Here is an 11,936-nt window from a genome sequence, read left to right as displayed (position 1 = left end):
TCTTACTCTGTCACCCAGGCTGGAGTGCAGTAGTGCAATCACAGCCCACTGCAACCTTGACCTCCTGGACTCAGGTGATCCTCCCACTCAGCCTCCCAAGTAGCTGGTACTGCAGGTGCACACCACCATGCCCGGCTAATTTTTGCATTTTTTTGTAGAGACAGGGTTTCACTGTGTTGCTTGGGCTGGTCTCAAGCTCTTGGACTCAAGCGATCTGCCTTTCTCAGCCTCCCAAGGTGCTGGGATTACAGGTGTGAGCCCCTGTGCCCAGCCTATAGGACAGTTTCTTTCTTTTTTTTTTTTTTTTGAGACGGAGTCTCACTCTGTCACCCAGGCTGTAGTGCAGTGGCACCATCTCGGCTCACTGCAAGCTCTGCCTGCCAGGTTCACGCCATTCGCCTGCCTCAGCCTCCCGAGTAGCTGGGACTACAGGCGTCCACCACCACGCCCGGCTAATTTTTAGTAGAGATGGGGTTTCACGTGTTAGCCAGGGTGACCTCGATCTCTTGACCTCGTGATCTGCCCGCCTTGGCCTCCCAAAGAGGACAGTTTCTTAAACAGGATACAGAAAGCACCAACTGTAGAAGAAAATGTTGATAAATTGGGCTACATTAAAGTTAAGGACTTTTCTTTATCAAAATATACCATTAATAGAGTGAAATGATCCTTTGTGGTTCATAAGCATGATGATTGAGTGTTCACGTGCATGTGTGAGATGTGCCACCCTGAGACCTTGTTATGAAGTCAATGTATTACCCATCTGAGATTACCAAAAAAAGAGTGACCTGGGCGTGGTGGCTCACAGCTGTAATCCTAGCACTTTGGGAGGCTGAGGTGGGTGGATCCCTTGAGGCCAGGAGTTCGAGACTAGCCCAGACAATATGGCGAAACCCCATCTCTACTAAAAATACAAAAATTAGCTGGGCATAGTGGCAGGTGCCTGTAATCCCAGCTACTTGGGAGGCTGAGGCAGGAGAATCGCTTGGACCCGGGAGGTTGCAGTGAGCTGAGATCGCACCACTGCACTCCCACCTGGGTAACAGAGTAAGACTCCGTCTCAAAGAAAAAAAATAAGAATGAAAGAGAAGCCATTCAGTGGAATAAAATATTTGCTGCGCATATAACTGATCGAGGGCTCATTTCAAGACTGGGTAAAGAATACTTCACACATCTAAAATGGGCAATAGACTTGAATGGGCACTTTACAAAAGAAGATGTCTATATGTACCCACAAAAATTTAAAATGCAAAAATCGAAAAAAAAAGATATCTAGGTCAGGACACCATATGAAAAGGTGCTCAACCTCATTAGAACCAGGGAAACCCAAATTTAAAAACGCAGAGAGGCTGGCTTGGTTGCTCATGCTTGTAGTTCCAGCACTTTTGGAGTCCAGGGTGGGAGGATCACTTGAGCCCAGAAGTTTGAGACCAACCTGGGCAACATAGAAAGACCTCCACCTCTACAAAAAATAAAAAATTGCCTGGGCATTATGGCATGAATTTGTAGTTGTAGCTATGCAAGAGGCTAAGTTAAGGCAGGAGGGTTGCTTGAGGCCAAGAGTTCTAGGCTGCAGTGAGCTATGATCACACCACTGCATTCCAGCCTGGGTGACAGAGCAAGACCCCATCTCCAAAAATCTTTTTAAAATTAAATTTTAAATTACGTAAGGAGACTGGACACAGTGGCTCACGCCTGTAATCCCACACTTTGGGAGGCCGAGGTGGGAGGATCACTTGAGCTCAGGAGTTCGAAACCAGCCTGGGCAACATGGTGAAACCCTGTCTCTACTCAAAATACAAAAATTAGCTGGGCATGGTGGTGCGTGCCTGTAATCCCAGCTACTTGGGAAGCTGAGGCATGCGAATTGCTTAAAACGGGGAGGCAGAGGTTGCAGTGAGCCAAGATTGCACCACTGCACTCCAGCCTGGGTGACAGAGAGAGACTCTGTCTCAAAACAACAAAAAAACCCCACAAGGAGACACCATTACACACTGACTAGAATGGCAAACGTTTAAGATACCGGCAATCTCAAGTGTTGACAAGGATGGAACAGGAGAATTCTGACATGTGGCTATAGGAGGATAAAACTTTAAAACTGTTTAGCCCTATCTACTGTAATGGACATATCTATTCCCTGTGACCCATCAATTTGACATGTAGGTACATTCTCAACAGAAATGTATGTGACTCAGTGCAATCCCAACTCATGTCAGTCAGAATGGCTGTTATTGAAAAGTCAAAAAATAGCAAATGTTGGTGAGGATGCAGAGAAAAGGGAACACTTATTCACCGTTGGTGGGAATGTAAATTAGTCAAACCTTTGCGTGAAACAGTATGGAGATTTCTCAAAGAACTAAAGATAGAAGTACCATTCAACCCACCAATCCCACTACTGGGTATCTTCCCGAAGGAAGAGAAATTGTTATATCAAAACGACACTTGCACTCATATGTTTATCACAGCACTAGTCACAATAGCAAAGTTACGGAATCAACCTAAGTGTCCATCAACAGATGACTGGATAAAGAAAATGTGATATAGGATGGGTGCAGTGGCTCATGCCTGTAATTCCAGCACTTTGGAAGGCCAAGGCGGGCAGATTACTTGAGGTCAGGAGTTTGAGACCAGCTTGGCCAATATGGTGAAACCCTGTCTCTACTAATAAAGTACAAAAATTGAGGTTGCAGTGAGTCAAGGTCATACCACTGCACTCCAGCCTGGGTGACAGAGCAAGACTCCGTCTCAAAAAAAAAAAGAAACCATATCTCTTGCAGCAACAAGGATAGAGCTGGAGGCCCATATCCTACATGAAATAACTCAGAAACAGAAAGTCAAATACCACATACTCTCACAAGTGGAACTAAACACTGGGTATACTTGGATACCCAGAAGGAAGCCACAGACACTGGGGACTCCAAAAGTGGGGAGGTTGAAAGCGGGGTGAGGATTGAAAAATTACCTGTTGAGTATAACGTTCACTATTCAGGTGATGGGCACACTAAAAGCTGAAACCTCAGCAGTATGCAGTATATTCATGTAACAAACATGCACATGTACCCTCTGAATCTATTTTTTTTTTAAATTGTGTGTGATTTTGTGTATGCAAAAGGCAAGGAAGATGATGTTCATAGAAGCATTCAAACATTTGGTATGGTGCATGTCAATGTACAGTAGTGCCAAACACCTAATTTTCTGAGAATCCATTGTGCGTCAGGCCATGGACTGAGTGTTAGGATGCTGAGATGAGATGACTTTCGTGCACTAAGGTGAGGAAAGAAGAGAACTGAGTCATCAGTGTGGAGAAGATGCATGTGAGGATGAAGAGGAATAGTTGAGAAGCTGTGTCATTTTTTTTCCATTAGCAATGACCCGTTTTCTCCTCTGATGGACTTGAAAGTGCTCCCCCTTGCCAGTCGCCCCCTCATCCCCCGCCCCACTCTCCAGCAATGAACTGCTGAACTTGCAGAAACCCTTGCAGAGTGCCCTGGGCTTCGTGATCTTGAGAAGCAGCCAAAACTGGAACAGCAAAAACCGTCAACGCTGGAGTAGAACAAAGGCCGGTATTGTGCGTCCTAAACTTAGTGGGCTCTTACATTGTTAGGGTGACACAGAAAGCACTTGTGCTCAGAAAAGAAACTGATCTAAAAAGGAGGAAATATCCTTCCCTCCATCCCCCTCCCTGATTGCGTGCAGCCTTTGCTGTGTGGAATTGTTCTTGGTGCATCAGCAGTTTCTGCTGCTTCTCCTATTTTATTCTTACCATCCCTATGGACTTTGCAACACTAAAACGTTTGCTTGGTTTAGTTGGTAGAGTTTTCTTGTCTTTGGCCAATGTTCCAGACTCATCTGAGATCCCTAAGTAAAAGTTTGTTTAAAGAGCAATTTTAATTGTTGACCCTCCCCGCCAAAAAAAAAAAAAAAAAAAAAAAATTCCTAGAAGGCACGATCGTTCACGTCGAGTTTTTCTTTTTGTTGTTGTTTTTCTTTTTTTTTTTTTTTTTTTTTTTTTTGAGACAGAGTCTCGCTCTGTCACCCAGGCCAGAGTGCGGTGGCGTGATCTCGGCTCACTGCAACCTCCACCTCCCGGGTTCGAGCAATTATTCTACCTCAGCCTGCCGAGTACCTAGGATTACAGGCTCATGCCACCACACCCGGCTAATTTTTGTATTTTCTTTACTTTTTTTTTTTTTTTTTTTTTTGAGACAGAGTCTTGTTCTGTCACCCAGCCTGGAGTGCAGTGGCACGATCTTGGCTCACTGCAACCTCTGCCTCCTGGGTTCAAGCGATTCTCCTGCTTCAGCCTCCCGACTAGCTGGGACTACAGGTGCCTGCCACCATGCCCGGCTAATTTTTGTATTTTTAGTAGAGCCGGTTTCACCATGTTAGCCAGTCTGGTCTCGAACTCCTGACCTCAGGTGATCCACTCACCTTGGCCTCCCGAAGTGCTGGGATTACAGGTGTGAACCACTGTGCCCAGCCCACATCGAGTTTCTCTAGAAGGTTTTATGTGTTCATTTATTTTATTTTATTTATTTATTTTTTGAAAATGAGTCTCCCTTTGTTGTCCAGGCCAGAGTGCAGTGGCGTGATCTTAGCTCACTACAACCTCCACCTCCCAGGTTCAAGCAATTCTCCTGCCTCAGCCTCCTGAGTAGCTGGGATTACAGACACCCACCACCACACCCGGCCAATTTTTTTGTATTTTTAGTAAAGATGGGGTTTCACCATGTTGGCCAGGCTGGTCTTGAACTCCTAACCTCAAGTGATTCGCCTGCCTTGGCCTCCCAAAGTACTGGGATTACAGGCGTGAGCCACCGTGCCTAGCCCTGTTTTCACTTTCTGACTATTATGAATAATGCTGCTGTGGATATTTGTTTTCAGTTCTCTTGGATATTATACCTAGGAGTTTTTATTGTGGTCAGAAGATACTTTCTGTGATTTCAGTGTTTAAGTTTATTAAGAATTGTTTTGGCCGGGCATGGTGGCTCACGCCTGTAATCCCAGCACTTTGGGAGGCCAAGGCGGGTGGATCGTGAGGTCAGGAGATTGAGACCATCCTGGCTAACACGGTGAAACCCCGTCTCTACTAAAAATATAAAAAATTAGCCAGGCATGGTGGCACGCACCTGTAGTCCCAGCTACTCAGAGGCTGAGGCAGGAGAATCGCTTGAACCTGGGAGGCGGAGGTTGCAGTAAGCCGAGATTGTGCCACTGCACTCCAGCCTGGGCAAGAGAGTAGCACTCTCTTTCAAAAAAAAAAAAAAAAAAAAGAATTGTTTTATGGCCTATCATATACCATATGGTCTATCCTGAAGAATGTTCCATGTGTACTTAGGAAGAATGTATATTCTGCTGTTGTGGAGTAAAGTGTTCTGTTGCTTTATAGTGTTGTTCAGTTCCCCTACTTTCTTTTGGCCTTCTGTGTAGTTGTTTATTATTGAAAGTAGGATATTAGATCGGGCGCGGTAGTTCATGCCTGTAATCCCAGCACTTTGGGGGCCAAGGCAAGCCTTCTCCGCTTGATATAATTTTAGAGGGTGATTGACTGCAGTTAGCTGAAACTGGAAAGTGAAATTGATAAAGGGGAACTACGGTACATTTAGTGTAACATGTTTTTCTACGGTACATTTAGTGTAACATGTTTTGAAATGTGTAGATGGAAGATAAAGAGATTTATTAATTGGTACAAATATGCAGCTTGATAGAAGAAATTAGGCTTAGTGTTGGGTAGATTAGTAGGGTGACTATAGTTTACAGTAATTTACTGTATATTTCAAAATAGCTAGAAGAGAATAATTGGAATGTTTTGAGCAAAAAGACAAGCATTTAAGGTGATGGATATCCGAGTTACACTGATTTGGTCTTTACGAATTATAAGCATGTGTTAAATTATCACATGTACCCCCAAAATATGTACATCTGTTATGCATCAATTAAAACAATTTTTGAAAGAAGTATGCATACATTGTGGAATAGCTAAATCCAGCTAATTAACATATGTATTACTTCACATGCTTACCATATTTTTCTGGCGAGTATACTTAAAATCTCCTTAACAATTTTCAAGAATACTATACATTACTGTACAGTGTATTTATTATACATAACTATACATAGTGCATAATTATACATACTATACATTGTTATTTTGTCATGTTATACATTAGAACTCTGGAATTCATTCCCCATCTGACAGAAATTTTTTGTTCTTTGACTAACATCTCTGTTATAGCTTCTTGATGATTGGTTCTTTTTTTTTTTTTTGAGACTGAGTCTCACTCTGTCATCCAGGCTAGATAGAGTGCAGTGGCACAATCTAGGCTCACTGCAACCTCCGCCTCCTGGGTTCCAGTGATTCTCCTGCCTCAGTCTCCCGAGTAGCTGGGATTACAGGCTTGTGCCACCAAGCCCAGCTAATTTTTGTATTTTTAGTAGAGACGGTGTTTCATCATGTTGGCCAGGCTGGTCTCAAACTCCTGACCTCAAGTGATATGCCCTCCTCGGCCTCCCAAAGTGCTGGGATTACAGGTGTGAGCCACTGCATCTGGCCGATATTGATTCTTGTGTCAATATATAATCTTTGTCTCTTGTACATTTTGACTTAAAGTTTATTTGTGTAACATAAAGTCACTTAAGTCTGATATTAGTGTAACTACCCGAGCTCTCTTTTAGTACTATTTGCATGGAATATCTTTTTGCATACTTGCATTTTCAACCTATTTCTGTCTTTGGATATGAAGTGAGTCTCTTCTACATATCATAATATAGTTGAATCATGTTTTTTAAATCTATATTGCCAGTCTGTCTTTTGATTGGAGAATTTAATCCATTTATATCTGAACTAATTACTGATAAGGAATGACTTCTGCCATTTTGCTATTTGTTTTCTATATATTTTTCTTTTTCTTCCATTAATGCCTTCTTTTGTGTTTATTTTCTTGTAGTATATTGTTTTAACTGCCTCCTCATTTCCTTTTTTTTTTTTTTTTTTGAGACAGAGTCTCACTCTGTCGCCCAGGCTGGAGTGCAGTGGCACGATCTTGGCTCATTGCAACCTCTGCGTCCTGGGTTCATGCCATTCTCCTGCCTCAGCCTCCTGAGTAGCTGGAATTACAGGCGCACACCAGCACACTTGGCTAATTTTTTGTATTTTTAGTGGAGACGGGGTTTCACCGTGTTAGCCAAGATGGTCTTGATCTCCTGACCTCATGATCAGCCCACCTCAGCCTCCCAAAGTGCTGGGATTATAGGCGTGAGCCACTGTGTCCAGCCCCTTTTCTGTATATTTTTGAGTTATTTCCTTAGTGATTACCCTGGAGATTATATCTTAAATTTATTTATTTATTATTTATTTATTTATTTTGAGACAGAGTCTCACCCTGTTGCCCAGGTTGGAGTGCAGTGGTGCAATCTCGGCTCACTGCACCCGCCGTCTCCTGGGTTCAAGTGATTTTCCTGCCCCAGCCTCCTGAGTAGCTGGGGTTACAGGCATGCGCCACCACACCTGGCTGAATTTTTTTGTATTTTTAGCAGAGATGGGGTTTTGCCATGTTGGCCGGGTTGGTCTTGAACTTCTGATCTCAGGTGATCCACCCTCCTCGGCCTCCCAAAGTGCTGGGATTACAGGTGTGAGCCACCGCGCCCAGCTTCATTATTATAAAATTTTAATGTTTTGATTATTTATTGACCATGTATCAGTCATGTTGATTTGAATTTCTTTCACTGCTGAGTTTGAATCTTGTTATTTGTTTTTTGTAAACTGCTATTTCCTTTGATCATTAGACTCTTTATTAGCCTTTCATCTGTGTTGCAGTTTATCTGAGCCTGGGCCCGATCCAGTGGGAGATGTCTGTGTGTGTGGCATGGTCCATCTCAACTGGAGACAGGCAGTTCCTCCTACTGGAGGACGCTTGTTGGGCCAGCCCCAGGGCCTCTTAAATCACTCATTCATTCAGCGAAAATGCACAAATGCCTCCCGTGGGCCAGGTCTGTGCTGGTGCTTGGGAAATGGCAGGAACCAGACATCCCCGTTCCGTACCTTGTGAACAAACAGATTTACAGGGTGGCACCAAGTAAGTAAGATGGGTGGGGTGTCATCTCAGAACATAGCTTTTCTGCTGAGCTATGCTGGTTTTTTGTTTTTGTTTTTGTTTTTTCTAAGATGGAGTCTCACTCTGTTGCCAGGCTGGCATGCAGTGGCACCATCTTGGCTCACTGCAACCTCTACCTCCCAGGTTCAAGCAATTCTGCCTCAGCCTTCCGAGTAGCTGAGACTAAGGTGCACGCCACCACACTCGGCTAATTTTTTTTTTTTTTTTGTATTTTACTAGAGATGGGGTTTCACCATGTTGCCCAGGCTGGTCTCGACCTCCTGACCTCAGGTGATCCGCCCACCTCGGCACATGTCTGTAATCCCAGCTACTTGGGAGGCTGAGGCAGGAGAATCGCTTGAACCCAGGAGGCAGAGGTTGCAGTGAGCCAAGATCACGCCGCTGCACTCCAGCCTGGAGTGAGAATGAGACTCCATCTAAAAAATAATAATAATAAAAATAAAAAATAAAAATAAAAATTGATGTCCTCACATTTGCCCATCATGTCCTTGAAATGAGAAGTCAGATTGTTCCCTCCATCTCAGCAACTTGACCTTGGTGGGATCAGGAGGCCAGTCCTCAGGGTGGACCTGGAGAAGGAATCCCTCTTGGGCACAGTGGGCCCAGGCCCTCCTCTGTGGGAAGCACAGGGTTTAGAACCTGTAGCTTTCTTCTGGAGGTTCACCGGCCCTCACAGGCGCTTCCTTCCAGGACAGATGTCCCACGGCTTGCAGATGGCTGGGCCCCAGGAGACGGTGCTAGCCCTTCCTTTGAGAGAAGGTAGGTGTCTCTCACCTGCACAGGTAAATCCCCACTGAGGTTTGGGGGCAAGAAGAAATGGGGAGCCCATGGCTGAAGGATTTCCATTGCATCCTTCCTGCAGCACCCCAAGTTGTTCTCTCACCCATTTGCTGCTCTCCTTACCCAGTCTGGCTTGACATCTGGGACGGTGGCAGGTGGGCAGGGGACCACAGTATTCTGTCCTGTCTGCAGGGGTGCAGGCCGCCACCACCATGCCCATCCTCCTGTCCAGCCTGGAGGATGGCTTGTCAGACCATCCCCTGGACCAGAGGCCCCGCTGCTCTGCCCGGCGGCCCTGCAGCCCTGCCTCGGCTCCAGCTCCCACATCACCAAAGAAGCCCAAGATGCAGGCGCCCGGGGAAACGTTTCCCATTGACTGGAGCCCCCCGCCTGTGGAGTTCCTCAACCCGAGGGTGCTGCAGGCCAGTCAGGAGGCCCCGGCCCAGAGGTGGGTGGGTGTGGTGGGCCCCCAGGGCCTGAGGAGACTGGCCGGTGAGCTGCCCGAGGAGTTGGAGCAGGAACACCTGGACTTGGACCTGAAGAGGGGCCTGGCCTTGCCGGAGAAGCTGTTCTGGAACACGACAGGCCCAAGCCAGCAGGCTGTGGCCCCAGAGGTGAGCGCGTGTCCGCCCTTGGCCTCTCCTCCTTGGCTACCCATCTTTAGCCACCCCTTTACAGTCACCCCAGGCCACCCCCTCCTTGGCCATGCCCCAGCTGCCATTCCTCAGACACTTCCCCTTGACCATCCCTCCTCAGCCCTTGGGTCCTCATGGCTGGAAGTGCAGGCCCCCAAGGCCAGGATGCACCTCGCCCTGTGTCTCCACCCGTAACTCTGCTGACAGATGGCTTTGGGTGGCACCAAATTCGATGCCACTTCATGGGGCGCCTTGAGGCTTTCATGGCTGAGGTTAGGATTATGGCCCCGGAGCAAGGAGGGATCTCAGAGCTGAGGTCTGGGCTTGGTTGTCCGCAGAGACTTAAGCCGACTCTGGTCCAGTGGATTGAGAGTCCTAAATGGAACTTCAGTGATGAACTTCCAATTGGGAATAAGCTCCTGCTGCTAGGTAGACTGCGGGACATTTACAGGCCATGGATTGAGAACACTTATTCTAAGAATGGGCTTCAGCTGTTTTAACAGCCTGAGAGAGAGACAGACAGACAGACAGAGACACAAGGGAGAGGGGGACAGAGGGAAGGAGAGAAGAAGAGGGGGAGAGAGGGAAGGAGGGGGAGAAGGAGAGAGAGGGGAAGAGAGGGTGGAGAGGGAGGGAGGGAGAGGAGAGGGAGAGGAGGAGAGGGCAATGGGGAGGGGCACAGTGGGGAAGGGATGGGATGGGGATGGGGAGGGGGAGAGAAACTCTTTGGCTTTGATAGGGAATGATGTCAGATCATTGAGATTGAAAAAGTGTGCAGTGCAGGATAGAGCCTGGTGCAGGATAGGCTGTGTGGTGTGGTGTGCTGGCGCCTGTGATGTGGTACTGTTTGCTGTCTCTGTGTGAAGTGTCTCTGAAAGCACACGAGGAATGCCCATCCCATGGGCACCTGTGGGGAGGGAACAGGTGGTTGGGGGTGGGGACAGGGAGACATTTTACCCTGCTCCTTTATACTTTTTGATTTTTTAATCGTGTGAACCTAGTATCTTTTCAGAAAAGCAAACAAAATAAATAAAGGGCTTAATTTAGTTTTTTTTTCTTTTTTCCCCTCTATCTTTGTACTTCTCTGTCGCCCTCATTCTCATGTGCTGTTTCTCCAGTTCTCCTGGGGGGGCTCAGGAAGCTACTTCAACAACCTGGACTACTTACTGCAGGAGAAGAGGTGAGCACAGGGCATGGCCTGTCATGGGGTGCTTATTTCTGCAGGGTTGGCAGCAGTCCCGGGACTCACTGCAGAGTCTGGTCAGAGTACAGCAACCTCCCACCCAGACTCAGCCTGCCCTGTGTGCTCTGATCAGTAACAGGCAGGTCGCCAGGGCAGGGGGTGGCATCACCAAGGCAGAGAGCCCCCAGACTCCCACCACGAACAGAGCCCTCCTTCTGGGTCCCCTCTCCACCTTGGCTCCATTCTGCCCAACTCCTGCCAGTTCAAGGGTGTCTCCTCCCACTCAAGGGTTGTGTGAGAGGGAAGTGGAAAAGCAGACGGCTTTGTGGCTGAGGGTTACAGCCTGGCTGTGGCTGGAGGGTCATGCTGGGCAGATGGGACTTCCTAACATTTCTGCCGCCGCCTTCTACCCCAGCGTGCAGGCATGCTTTGCCCATTTTCCCATCCACTCTGAGTTTCACACCTGCCTTCTCCCAGCATATTAGCTTCTAACTAGCTCTCTCCTTGTCTGCCCTAAGTAGTTTCCACAGACTGCTGAAGGCAGCAGTCACATCTGATGAGATTGGAAATCCCTAGGGAGGTGCAGGTGGCTGGGGACCGACAGGGGTCGTCTTCATGGGGGCGTGCTCTTTGGTGGCATGTGAGCAGGTTGTTCACACTTCCTGAGTCTTTGTCCTCTCCCATTATTGTGTTGCGTTGTTTTTGTTCAGTGCATGTCCAGTGTGTTTGCAGAAGTTAAGTGTGGGTGGGGGCGATGCCACCCTGGAACACCCAGCTCTCCTGGTAGGAGGACTGATGCCCACTCTTTCCACCCTCCTCAAAGTTCCCAGCCCTGTTGGCAGGGAGCTCCTCATGCACTGGGATGAATTATTCTTTGGTCCGTTCCTGGCCCTCTGGCCCACCCTGGAGTCATCTCATCTGCCTCTGCTGTGCAGCCCCTCTGGGCTCCTCCGACCCAGGGACTTGTGTTGTTTAGCTTCTTCACCTGAGTGATTTTCTCCCATTAGATTGTACGTTAGGGAAGGGACCATGCCTATATAGTTCCACAGTGCCCAGCATGGTGATGTGCATTTAGTAGACGCTTGAAAATATTGGCAGGAAAATGAGCAGCTGGGGCCTCCTCGTGCCTGCTTGTCGGTGTGCCTGGCATTGGGAGGGTCCTGCCCTGTGCTAGTCAGCTCGGGCTGCTGTAACAGGATGGCATACACTGGGGGCTTAAACAATACA

General features: G+C 47.3%; 1 non-coding gene across 1 annotated transcript; it reads left to right on the top strand.

Annotated features, from left to right (window-relative positions):
• The first annotated feature begins 663 nt into the window (after nucleotides 1-663).
• On the top strand, nucleotides 664-766 carry LOC115838480. Its single transcript, XR_004033505.1, has one exon. It is a non-coding gene; the product is annotated as a small nucleolar RNA U13 (small nucleolar RNA).
• The last annotated feature ends 11,170 nt before the right edge of the window (nucleotides 767-11,936 follow it).

The sequence above is a fragment of the Nomascus leucogenys genome, chromosome 14 (assembly GCF_006542625.1).
Source record: "Nomascus leucogenys isolate Asia chromosome 14, Asia_NLE_v1, whole genome shotgun sequence".
NCBI classification, from domain to species: domain Eukaryota; kingdom Metazoa; phylum Chordata; class Mammalia; order Primates; family Hylobatidae; genus Nomascus; species Nomascus leucogenys.
Note: the sequence above shows the minus strand (reverse complement) of the source record. Positions and strands in the feature narration are given on the sequence as shown.